This window comes from Silene latifolia, unplaced genomic scaffold (genome assembly GCF_048544455.1).
Source record: "Silene latifolia isolate original U9 population unplaced genomic scaffold, ASM4854445v1 scaffold_247, whole genome shotgun sequence".
In the NCBI taxonomy this organism is placed as follows: domain Eukaryota; kingdom Viridiplantae; phylum Streptophyta; class Magnoliopsida; order Caryophyllales; family Caryophyllaceae; genus Silene; species Silene latifolia.
In genome coordinates this window covers 201,822-215,834 of record NW_027413194.1, presented here as the reverse complement: position 1 = coordinate 215,834, position 14,013 = coordinate 201,822, and positions in this window count along the sequence as shown.

Genomic DNA, 14,013 nt, shown 5'->3' with positions numbered 1-14,013 from the left:
CAAAGTTAACTCCTGAAATGACCTCGGACGCGTGATTGAAAAACAGGAGAAAAAGAAACAGGTCCTGGTACCTTCCGAACGGTTGAAATTGAAGTGTATAATACACGGTTTTTCGGATTCCGGTCCTGGAAAAAATTCTCCGAAAATCACATAGAAAGTTCCTCGGGTCAGATAAAGCGGCCACGCAAAATTTGAGCACCAACGGAAGACATTTGGTGGTGCCGGTGTGCCACAAACCAGCATTCGCCGAACCTCGGATTATCGTGAAAAATGTGTTAAAGCTCTTTATTTGAGGTCAAATCGAACAGTTAATTCCTGAAATGAGCTCGGACGCGTTATTGAAAAACAAGGAGAAAAAGAAACACGGTCCGGTTTACCTTCCGAACGGGCGAAATTGAAGTGTATACTACACGGTTTTTCTGGGATTCCGGGTCCCAGAACAAAATTCTCCTAAATCACATAGAAAGTTCCTCGGTCGATAAAACGGCCACGCAAAATTTAAGCACCAACGGAAGACATTTGGGGTGTGCTTGGTGTGCCACAAACCAAAGATTCGCGAACCTCGGATTATCGTGACAAATGTGTTAAAGCTCGTTATTTGAGGCTGAAATCGAAAAAGTTAATTCCTGAAATGAGCTCGGACGCGTGATTGAAAAACAAGGAGAAAAGGAAACAGGGTCCGGTACGACCTTCCGAACGGTTGAAATTGAAGTGTATAATACACGGTTTTCGGGATTCCGGGTCCCTAACAAAATTCTCCGAAAATCGCATAGGATGTTCCCGGGGTCGATATAAGCGGCCACGCAAAATTTGAGCACCAACGGAAGACATTTGGGGTCTTGGTGTGCGAAACCAAAGATTCGCCGAAACTCGGATTATCGTGAAAAATGCGTTAAAACTCGTTATTTGAGGCTGAAATCGAACAGGTTAACTCCTGAAATGAGATAGGATGTGTGATTGAAAAACAGGGAGAAAAAGAAACCGGGTCCGGTACGACCTCCCGAACGGCTGAAATTGAAGTGTATAATACACGGTTTTTCGGGATTCCGGGGTCCTCGAAAAAAATTCTCCGAAAATCACATAAAAAGTTCCTCGGGTCAGATAAAGTGGCCACGCAAAATTTGAGCACCAACGGAAGACATTTGGTGGTGCCGGTGTGCCACAAACCAGCATTCGCGGAACCTCGGATTATCTTGAAAAATGTGTTAAAGCTCTTTATTTGAGGCTGAAATCGAACAGGTTAATTACTGAAATGAGCTCGGACGCGTGATTGAAAAACAGGGAGAAAAAGAAACACGGTCCGGTACGACCTTCCGAACGGCTGAAATTGAAGTGTATACTACACGGTTTTTCGGGATTCCGGGGTCCAAGAACAAAATTCTCCGGAAATCACATAGAAAGTTCCTCGGGTCAGATAAAACGGCCACGCAAAATTTAAGCACCAACGGAAGACATTTGGGGGTGCCGGTGTGCCACAAACCAGCATTCGCCGAACCTCGGATTATCGTGAAAAATGTGTTAAAGCTCGTTATTTGAGGCTGAAATCGAACTGGTTAATTCCTGAAATGAGCTCGGACGCGTGATTGAAAAACAGGGAGAAAAGGAAACAGGGTCCGGTACGACCTTCCGAACGATTGAAATTGAAGTGTATAATACACCGTTTTTCGGGATTCCGGGGTCCCGGAATTCTCCGAAAATCGCATAAGATGTTCCTGGGGTCAGATAAAGCGGCCACGCAAAATTTGAGCACCAACGGAAGACATTTGGGGGTGCCGGTGTGCCGAAAACCAAAGATTCGCCGAAACTCGGATTATCGTGAAAAATGCGTTAAAACTCGTTATTTGAGGTGAAATCGAACAGTTAACTCCTGAAATGAGATAGGACGTGTGACTCGAAAATCGGGAGAAAAAGAAACCGGTCCGGTTTACCTCCCGAACGGCTGAAATTGAAGTGTATATAATACACGGTTTTTCGGGATTCCGGGGTCCCGGAACAAAATTCTCTGGAAATCACATAGGATGTTTATAGGGTCAGATAAAGCGGCCATGCAAAATTTGAGCACCAACGGAAGATATTTGGGGGTGCCGGTGTGCCACAAACCAGCATTCACCGAACCTCGGATTATCGCGAAAAATGTGTTAAAGCTCGTTATTTGAGATTGAAATGGAACAAGTTAATTCCTGAAATGAGCTCGGACGCGTGATTGAAAAACAGGGAGAAAAAGATTCAGGGTCCGGTACGACCTTCCGAACGGCTGAAATTTAAGTGTATACTACACGGTTTTTCGGGATTCCGGGGTCCCAGAACAAAATTCTCCGGTAATCACATAGAAAGTTCCTCGGGTCAGATAAAACGGCCACGCAAAATTTGAACACCAACGGAAGACATTTGGGGGTGCCGGTGTGCCAGAAACCAGCATTCGCCCAAACTCGGATTATCGTGAAAAATGCGTTAAAACTCGTTATTTGAGGCTGAAATCGAACAGGTTAACTCCTGAAATGAGATAGGACGTGTGATTGAAAAACAGGGGGAAAAAGAAACCGGGTCCGGAACGACCTCCCGAACGGCTGAAATTGAAGTGTATATAATACACGGTTTTTCGGGATTCCGGGGTCCCGGAACAAAATTCTCTGGAAATCACATATGATGTTTATAGGGTCAGATAAAGCGGCCACGCAAAATTTGAGCACCAACGGAAGACATTTGGGGGTGCCGGTGTGCCACAAACCAGCATTCGCCGAAACTCGTATTAACGTGAAAAATGCGTTAAAACTCGTTATTTGAGGCTGAAATCGAACAGGTTAACTCCTGAAATAAGCTAGAACGCGTGATTGAAAAACAGGGTGAAAAAGAAACAGGTTCTGGCACGAACTTCCGAACGGCTGAAATTGAAGTGTAATACACGGTTTTTCAGGATTCCGGGGTCCCGAAACAAAATTTTCCGGAAATCACATATAAAGTCCTCGGGTCAGATAAAGCGGCCACGCAAAATTTTAGCACCAACGGAAGACATTTGGGGGTGCCGGTGTGCCAGAAACCAGCATTCGCCGAAACTCGTATTAACGTGAAAAATGCGTTAAAACTCGTTATTTGAGGCTGAAATCGAACAGGTTAACTCCTGAAATAAGCTAGAACGCGTGATTGAAAAACAGGGTGAAAAAGAAACAGGTTCTGGCACGAACTTCCGAACGGCTGAAATTGAAGTGTAATACACGGTTTTTCAGGATTCCGGGGTCCCGAAACAAAATTTTCCTAAATCACATATAAAGTCCTCGGTCGATAAAGCGGCCACGCAAAATTTTAGCACCAACGGAAGACATTTGGGGGTGCCGGTGTGCGTAAAACCAAAGATTCGCCGAAACTCGGGTTATCGTGAAAAATGTGTTAAAGCTCGTTATCTGAGGCTGAAATCGAACAGGTTAATTCCTGAAATGAGCTCGGACGCGTGATTGAAAAACAGGGAGAAAAACAAACAGAGTCCGTTACGACCTTCCGAACGGCTGAAATTGAAGTGTAATACACAGTTTTTATGGATTCCGGGGTCCCGGTACAAAATTCTCCGGAAATCACATAGAAAGTTCCTCGGGTCAGATAAAGCGGCCACGGAAACTTTGAGCACCAACGGAAGACATTTGGGGGTGCCGATGTGCTTGAAACCAGCATTCGCCGAAACTCGGATTATCGTGAAAAATGTGTTAAAGCTTGTTATTTGAGGCTGAAATCGAAGAGGTTAATTCCTGAAATGAGCTCGGACGCGTGATTGAAAAACATGGAGAAAGAGAAACAGGTTCCGATACGACCTTCCGAACGGCTGAAATTGAAGTGTAAAATACACGGTTTTTATGGATTCCGGGGTTCCGGAACAAAATTTTACGGAAATCACATAGAAAATTTCTCGGGTCAGATAAAGCGGCCACGCAAAATTTGAGCACCAACGGAAGACATTTGGAGGTGCCGATCTGCCAGAAACCAGCATTCGCCGAAACTCGGATTATCGTGAAAAATGTGTTAAAACTCGTTATTTGAGGCTGAAATCGAAGAGGTTAATTCCAGAAACGAACTCGGACGCGTGATTGAAAAACAGGGTGAAAAAGAAACAGGTTCTGGTACGAACTTCCGAACAGCTGAAATTGAAGTGTAATACACGGTTTTTCGGGATTCCGGGGTCCCGAAACAAAATTTTCCGGAAATCACATATAAAGTCCTCGGGTCAGATAAAGCGGTAACGCAAAATTTGAGCACCAACGGAAGACATTTGGGGGTGCCGGTGTGCCAGAAACCAGCATTTGCCGAAACTCGGATTATCGTGAAAAATGTGTTAAAACTCGTTATTTGAGGCTGAAATCGAACTGGTTAATTCCTGAAATGAGCTCGGACCCGTGATTGAAAAACAGGGAGAAAAAGAAACCGGGTCCGGTACGACCTCCCGAACGGCTGAAATTGAAGTGTATAATACACGGTTTTTCGGGATTACGGGGTCCCGGAACAAAATTCTCCGGAAATCGCATAGGATGTTCCCGGAGTCAGATAAAGCGGCCACGCAAAATTTGAGCACCAACGGAAGACATTTGGGAGTGCCGGTGTGCCAGAAACCAGCATTCGCCGAACCTCGGATTATCGCGAAAAATGTGTTAAAGCTCGTTATTTGAGGTTGAAATCGAACAAGTTAATTCCTGGAATAAGCTCGGACGCGTGATTGAAAAACTGGGAGAAAAAGATTCAAGGTCCGGTACGACCTTCCGAACGGCTGAAATTGAAGTGTATAATACACGGTTTTTCTGGATTCCGGGGTTCCGGAACAAAATTCTCCGGAAATCGAATAGGATGTTCATGGGGTCAGATAAAGCGGCCACGCAAAATTTCAGCACCAACGGAAGACATTTGGGGGTGCCAGTGTGCCAGAAACCAGCATTCGCCGAAACTCGGATTATGGTGAAAAATGCGTTAAAACTCGTTATTTGAGGCTGAAATTGAACAGGTTAACTCCTAAAATAAGCTAGGACGCGTGATTGAAAAACAGGGAGAAAAATAAACCGGGTCCGGTACGACCTCCTGAACGGCTGAAATTGAAGTGTATAATACACGGTTTTTCGAGATTCCGGGGTTCCGAAACAAAATTCTGCGGAAATCACATAGAAAGTTCCTCGGGTCAGATAAAGCGGTCACGCAAAATTTGAGCACCAACAGAAGACATTTGGGTGTGCCAGAAACCAGCATTCGCCGAAACTCGGATTATTGTGAAAAATGTGTTAAAGCTTGTTATTTGAGGCTGAAATCGAAGAGGTTAATTCCTGAAATGAGCTCGGACGCGTGATTGAAAAACATGGAGAAAAAGAAACAGGTTCCGATACGACCTTCCGAACGGCTGAAATTAAAGTGTATAATACACGGTTTTTATGGATTCCGGGGTGCCGGAACAAAATTCTACGGAAATCACATAGAAAGTTCCTCGGGTCAGATAAAGCGGCCACGCAAAATTTGAGCACCAACGAAAGACATTTGGGGGTGCCGATCTGCCAGAAACCAGCATTCGCCGAAACTCGGATTATCGTGAAAAATGTGTTAAAGCTCGTTATTTGAGGCTGAAATCGAAGAGGTTAATTCCAGAAACGAACTCGGACGCGTGATTGAAAAACAGGGTGAAAAAGAAACAGGTTCTGGTACGAACTTCCGAACGGCTGAAATTGAAGTGTAATACACGGTTTTTCGGGATTCCGGGGTCCCGAAACAAAATTTTTCGGAAATCACATATAAAGTCCTCGGGTCAGATAAAGCGGTCACGCAAAATTTGAGCACCAACGGAAGACATTTGGGGGTGCCGGTGTGCGAGAAACCAGCATTTGCCGAAACTCGGATTATCGTGAAAAATGTGTTAAAACTCGTTATTTGAGGCTGAAATCGAACTGGTTAATTCCTGAAATGAGCTCGGACCCGTGATTGAAAAACAGGGAGAAAAAGAAACCGGGTCCGGTACGACCTCCCGAACGGCTGAAATTGAAGTGTATAATACACGGTTTTTCGGGATTACGGGGTCCCGGAACAAAATTCTCCGGAAATCGCATAGAAAGTTCCTGGGGTCAGATAAAGCGGCCACGCAAAATTTGAGCACCAACGGAAGACATTTGGGAGTGCTTGGTGTGCCGAAAACCGATTCGCCGAACCTCGGATTATCGCGAAAAATGTGTTAAAGCTCGTTATTTGAGGTTGAAATCGAACAAGTTAATTCCTGGAATGAGCTCGGACGCGTGATTGAAAAACTGGGAGAAAAAGATTCAAGGTCCGGTACGACCTTCCGAACGGCTGAAATTGAAGTGTATAATACACGGTTTTTCTGGATTCCGGGGTTCCGGAACAAAATTCTCCGGAAATCGAATAGGATGTTCATGGGGTCAGATAAAGCGGCCACGCAAAATTTCAGCACCAACGGAAGACATTTGGGGGTGCCGGTGTGCCAGAAACCAGCATTCGCCGAAACTCGGATTATCGTGAAAAATGCGTTAAAACTCGTTATTTGAGGCTGAAATTGAACAGGTTAACTCCTAAAATAAGCTAGGACGCGTGATTGAAAAACAGGAGAAAAATAAACCGGTCCGGTACAACCTCTGAACTACCGAAATTGAAGTGTATAATACACGGTTTTTCGGGATTCCGGGGTTCCGAAACAAAATTCTGCGGAAATCACATAGAAAGTTCCTCGGGTCAGATAAAGCGGTCACGCAAAATTTGAGCACCAACAGAAGACATTTGGGTGTGCCAGAAACCAGCATTCGCCGAAACTCGGATTATCGTGAAAAATGTGTTAAAGCTTGTTATTTGAGGCTGAAATCGAAGAGGTTAATTCCTGAAATGAGCTCGGACGCGTGATTGAAAAACATGGAGAAAAAGAAACAGGTTCCGATACGACCTTCCGAACGGCTGAAATTAAAGTGTATAATACACGGTTTTTATGGATTCCGGGGTCCCGGAACAAAATTCTACGGAAATCACATAGAAAGTTCCTCGGGTCAGATAAAGCGGCCACGCAAAATTTGAGCACCAACGGAAGACATTTGGGGGTGCCGATCTGCCAGAAACCAGCATTCGCCGAAACTCGGATTATCGTGAAAAATGTGTTAAAGCTCGTTATTTGAGGCTGAAATCGAAGAGGTTAATTCCAGAAACGAACTCGGACGCGTGATTGAAAAACAGGGCGAAAAAGAAACAGGTTCTGGTACGAACTTCCGAACGGCTGAAATTGAAGTGTAATACACGGTTTTTCGGGATTCCGGGGTCCCGAAACAAAATTTTCCGGAAATCACATATAAAGTCCTCGGGTCAGATAAAGCGGCCACGCAAAATTTGAGCACCAACGGAAGACATTTGGGGGTGCCGGTGTGCCAGAAACCAGCATTTGCCGAAACTCGGATTATCGTGAAAAATGTGTTAAAACTCGTTATTTGAGGCTGAAATCGAACTGGTTAATTCCTGAAATGAGCTCGGACCCGTGATTGAAAAACAGGGAGAAAAAGAAACAGGGTCAGGTACGACTTTCCGAACGGCTGAAATTGAAGTGTATAATACACGGTTTTTCGGGATTCCGGGGTTCCGGAACAAAATTCTCCGGATCGTGAAAAATGTGTTAAAGCTCGTTATCTGAGGCTGAAATCGAACAGGTTAATTCCTGAAATGAGCTCGGACGCATGATTGAAAAACAGGGAGAAAAACAAACAGAGTCCGTTACGACCTTCCGAACGGCTGAAATTGAAGTGTATAATACACAGTTTTTATGGATTCCGGGGTCCCGGTACAAAATTCTCCGGAAATCACATAGAAAGTTCCTCGGGTCAGATAAAGCGGCCACGCAAACTTTGAGCACCAACGGAAGACATTTGGGTTGCCGATGTGCCAGAAACCAGCATTCGCCGAAACTCGGATTATCGTGAAAAATGTGTTAAAGCTTGTTATTTGAGGCTAAAATCGAAGAGGTTAATTCCTGAAATGAGCTAGGACGCGTGATTGAAAAACATGGAGAAAAATAAACAGGTTCCGATACGACCTTCCGAACGGCTGAAATTGAAGTGTATAATACACGGTTTTTATGGATTCCGGGGTTCCGGAACAAAATTTTACGGAAATCACATAGAAAGTTTCTCGGGTCAGATAAAGCGGCCACGCGAAATTTGAGCACCAACGGAAGACATTTGGAGGTGCCGATCTGCCAGAAACCAGCATTCGCCGAAACTCGGATTATCGTGAAAAATGTGTTAAAACTCGTTATTTGAGGCTGAAATCGAAGAGGTTAATTCCAGAAACGAACTCGGACGCGTGATTGAAAAACAGGGTGAAAAAGAAACAGGTTCTGGTACGAACTTCCGAACAGCTGAAATTGAAGTGTAATACACGGTTTTTCGGGATTCCGGGGTCCCGAAACAAAACTTTCCGGAAATCACATATAAAGTCCTCGGGTCAGATAAAGCGGTCACGCAAAATTTGAGCACCAACGGAAGACATTTGGGGGTGCCGGTGTGCCAGAAACCAGCATTTGCCGAAACTCGGATTATCGTGAAAAATGTGTTAAAACTCGTTATTTGAGGCTGAAATCGAACTGGTTAATTCCTGAAATGAGCTCGGACGCGTGATTGAAAAACAGGGAGAAAAACAAACAGAGTCCGTTACGACCTTCCGAACGGCTGAAATTGAAGTGTATAATACACGGTTTTTTATGGATTCCGGGGTCCCGGAACAAAATTCTCCGGAAATCACATAGAAAGTTCCTCGGGTCAGATAAAGCGGCCACGCAAAATTTTAACACCAATGGAAGAAATTTGGGGGTGCCGATGTGCCAGAAACCAGCATTCGCCGAAACTCGGATTATCGTGAAAAATGTGTTAAAGCTCGTTATTTGAGGTTGAAATCGAAGAGGTAAATTCCAGAAAAGAGCTCAGACGCGTGATTGAAAAACAGGGAGAAAACGAAACAGGTTCTGGTACGACCTTCCGAACGGCTGAAATTGAAATGTATGATACGCGGTTTTTCGGGATTCCGGGGTCCCGGAACAAAATTTTCCGGAAATCACATATAAAGTCCTCGTGTCAGATAAAGCGGCCACGCAAAATTTGAGCACAAACGGAAGACATTTGGGGGTGCCGGTGTGCCCGAAACCAGCATTCGCCGAAACTCGGATTATCGTGAAAAATGTGTTAAAGCTCGTTATTTGAGGCTGAAATCGAATCTGGTTAATTCACAAATGAGCTCGGACGCGTGATTGAAAAACAGGGAGAAAAAGAAACAGGGTCAGGTACGACCTTCCGAACGGCTGAAATTGAAGTGTATAATACACGGTTTTTCGGGATTCCGGGTTTCCGGAACAAAATTCTCCGGAAATCACATAGAAAGTTCCTCGGTCAGATAAAGCGGCCACGCAAAATTTGAGCACCAACGGAAGACATTTGGGGTGCTTGGTGTGCCGAAAACCAAAGATTCACCGAAACTCGGATTATCGTGAAAATGTGTTAAAGCTCGTTATCCGAGGTCAAATCGAACAGGTTAAATTCTGAAATGAGCTCGGACGCGTGATTGAAAAACAGGTAGAAAAACAAACAGAGTCCCGTACGACCTTCCGAACTGCTGAAATTGAAGTGTATAATACACTGTTTTTTTGGATTACAGGGTCCCGGAACAAAATTCTCCGGAAATCACATAGAAAGTTCCTCGGATCAGATAAAGTGGCCACGCAAAATTTGAGCACCAACGGAAGAAATTTGGGGGTGCCGATGTGCCAGAAACCAGCATTCGCCGAAACTCGGATTATCGTGAAAAATGTGTTAAAGCTCGTTATATGAAGCTGAAATCGTAGAGGTTAACTCCAGAAATGAGCTCGGACGCGTGATTGAAAAACAGGGAGAAAAAGAAACAGGTTCCGGTACGACCTTCCGAACGGCTGAAATTGAAGTGTATAATACACGGTTTTTCGGGATTCCGGGGTCCCGGAATAAATTTCTCCGGAAATCACATAGAAAGTTCCTCGGGTCAGATAAAGCGGCCACGCAAAATTTGAGCACCAACGGAAGACATTTGGTGGTGCCGATGTTCCAGAAACCAGCATTCGCCGAAACTCGGATTATCGTGAAAAATGTGTTAAAGCTCGTTATTTGAGGCTGAAATCGAAGAGGTTAATTCCAGAAATGAGCTCGGACGCGTGATTGAAAAACAGGGAGAAAAAGAAACAGGTTCTGGTACGACCTTCCGAGCGGCTGAAATTGAAGTGTAATACACGGTTTTTCGGAATTCCGGGGTCCCTGAACAAAATTCTCCGAAAATCACATATAAAGTCCTCGGGTCAGATAAAGCGGCCACGCAAAATTTGAGCACCAACGGAAGACATTTGGGGGTGCCGGTGTGCCATAAACCATCATTCGCCGAAACTCGGATTATCGTGAAAAATGTGTTAAAGCTCGTTATTTGAGGCCGAAATCGAACTGGTTAATTCCTGAAATGAGATCGGACGCGTGATTGAAAAACAGGGAGAAAAAGAAACAGGGCCAGGTACGACCTTACGAACGGCTGAAATTGAAGTGTATAATACACGGTTTTTCGGGATTCCGGGGTCCCGGAACAAAATTCTCCGAAAATCACATAGAAAGTTCCTCGGGTCAGATAAAGCGGCCACGTAAAATTTGAGCAGCAACGGAAGACATTTGGGGGTGCCGGTGTGCCAGAAACCATTATTCGCCGAAACTCGGATTATCGTGAAAAATGTGTTAAAGCTCGTTATTTGAGGCTGAAATCGAAGAGGTTAATTCCAGAAATGAGCTCGGACGCGTGATTGAAAAACAGGGAAAAAAAGAAACAGGTTCTGGTACGACCTTCCGAGCGGCTGAAATTGAAGTGTATAATACACGGTTTTTCGGGATTCCGGGGTCCCGGAACAAAATTCTCCGGAAATCACATATAAAGTCCTCGGGTCAGATAAAGCGGCCACGCAAAATTTGAGCACCAACGGAAGACATTTGGGGGTGCCAGTGTGCCATAAACCATCATTCGCCGAAACTCGGATTATCGTGAAAAATGTGTTAAAGCTCGTTATTTGAGGCTGAAATCGAACTTGTTAATTCCTGAAATGAGCTCGGACGCGTGATTGAAAAACAGGGAGAAAAAGAAACAGGGTCAGGTACGACCTTCCGAACGGCTGAAATTGAAGTGTTATTCAAAAACAGGGAGAAAAAGAAATAGGGTCAGGTACGAACTTCTCGGGGTCTTATTGAATTTTCTTTCAAATGTCGTGACCTCAATTGTGTTACGTTCCTTCATCATATGTGAAAATGACACTATTTTAAAATTGTCGCTCGATTTCCCTACGGTGTCCGTGACGTCATTTTCGAACGGAGTTATTAGCTTAAAATTAGTTCTCTCGGGGTCTTATTGAAGTGTCATTCAAATGTCCTGACCTCAATTGTGGTACGTTACTTCATCATATGCGTAAATGACACTATTTTAAAATTATCGCTCAATTTCGTCACGGTGTCCCGTTACGTAATTTTCGGACTGGGTTATTGGCTTAACATTAGACTTCTCGGGGTTTATTGAAGTGTCCTTCAAATGTCTTGACCTCAATTGTGGTACGTTAATTCATCATATGCGAAAATGACACTATTTTAAAATTGTTGCTCAATTTCGTCATAGTGTCGCGTTACGTAATTTTCGGACTCGGTTATTGGCTTAACATTAGACTTCTCGGGGCTTTTTTGAAGTGTCCTTCAAATGTCCTGACCCCAATTTTGGTACGATATTTTATCATATATGAAAATGACACTATTTTAAAATTGCCGTTCGATATCGTCACGGTGTCCTAGTACGTATTTTTTGGACTGAGTTATTGGCTTAAAATTAGACTTCTCGAGGCCTGGTTGAAGTGTCCTTGAAATGTCCAAGCCTCAAATGTGGTACGTTACTTTATCATATGTGAAAATGACACTATTTTAAAATTGTCGCTCGATTTCGTCATGATGTCACGGGACGTCATTTTCGGAGTGAGTTATTGGCTTAACACGAGACTTCTCGGTGCCTTATTGAAGTGTCCTTCAAATATCCTAACCTCAATTGTGTTACGTTCTTTCATCTTATGCGATAATGACACTATTTTAAAATTGTCGCTCGATTTCTCCATGGTGTCCCGTGAGTCCGTGACATCATTTTTGAACAGAGTTATTGGCTTAAAATTAGACTTATTGGGGCCTTATTGAAGTGTCCTTCTGTAATACTCCGTATTTATAAGTCTTGGGGTACTCTATCGAGTAGGCCTTACTCTGTCGAGTAAGGGTAAGTTGCGAAATAAAATTGTTTCTGACCTGTTGGGTACTCGATCGAGTAGTCAGGGGCACTCGATCGAGTAAGGGGTACTCGATCGAGTACCTTGGGTACTCGATCGAGTGTCCGGTTTTACGGGGAGTTTTCTCGGGTTTTGTTAATTATGCGATTAGGGTATTTAAGCTTCGTCGTCATTATTCTAAATCACTTTTACAAAACCTAAATTCCTGTTTAAGAGAGAAAGCAAACAAGTTCATCTTCTTAATCGCATTCTTAGCAATTCCGAGTTCAGACGGTCGGTTCTTGTCGTTGTTCGTACCGTTGAGTTCCTTGCGTCGAGGGTAAGATCTATGTACCCTTTTTAGTGTATTTCCTTTGATTTGGTTAAACCCTAATTTAGAGATTGGGGGTTTTATGTGTAGTATGTGATGTGGTAGCCTCTATGTGTTGTATGACAGGAGGAGGGTTCATAGAAGAGGCTTTTTGACTCAAAGATGAGAGAGACCGTCGATTGTGTGCATACCAGGTAGGATTTCCTACTCAGTATTAGTCCCATAATGGGATATTGGTTGATGTGTTGTATTTGGTTGTTTGATATAATAATTGTACTGTGCTTTTGGTTGTGATCGTTGTTGATGGTTCTCGAGATGCGTTCTCGGCTGAGTGGGGTCACTTGCGGGAGTGGCTTCACGCCCTAGTTTCGCCTTCTGTGGAACCCGCCACAGAAGGGATGTGCACATTAATGGACAGGGTTATCGCTCACTATGTGGAGCGGGGATTTGGTGGGTACGGCTGCGGTCCCCCACTGACAGGGCTAGTCCAGTGGACAGTCAGTTGAGATGATTGGGTTTGGCGTGATTGTGTGTGTGTGACAGTTAAGCTGTCTGTTTATCTTATTGTTGATATATACTGAGTTGTGTGATTAGTACTGACCCCGTTTAAATGTTTTAAAAACTGTGGTGATCCATTCGGGGGTGGTGAGCAGTATTTGAGCAGGTATGATTTGACGCGTATGGGATAGCTGGGATGAGTCATCACGTGGCAGTTAGAAGTCTTCCGCTGTGTTAGACGACGTTTTATAGCTTTGATAGTTTTAGCAGTAGACCGTCTGAGGATCTTGTATTTCTTTTTATCAGTTGCTTTGTTATGTAATCACTTAAAGTTATTTGATAAAGTACGTTTCCTTATTGTCTTATGATTATCATTGCCTCGGGTAACCGAGATGGTAGTATCCTTATACCTGAGTGGTCCTGGTAAGGCACCTGGAGTATGGGGGTGTTACACCTTCAAATGTCCTCACCTAAATTGTGTTACGTTCCTTCATCATATGCGAAAATGACACTATTTTAAAAATGTCACTCGATTTGCCCACGGTGTTCCGTGAGTCCGTGACGTCATTTTCGAATAGAGTTGTTGGCTTAAAATTAGACCTCTCGGAGCCTTATTGAAGTGTCTTTAAAATGTCCTGACCTCAATTGTGGTACGTTATTTCATCATATGTGAAAATGATAATTTTAAATTTTTTGGTAAGTTATTATATTGGGTGATATATGGTAATAAGAAGAATTTTTTGAATAAAGGATAGGGCATAAGGCCGGTGGAGGGAATTGGAGTCATACTCACCATGTGGTTGACTGATTCCGTTACATTCACTCTTTTTCAGGTTTAAGTATCCGGGAAGGTCAAGCGTGAGGATTTTCACAAAGAAGATAAGACCTATAAAATGTA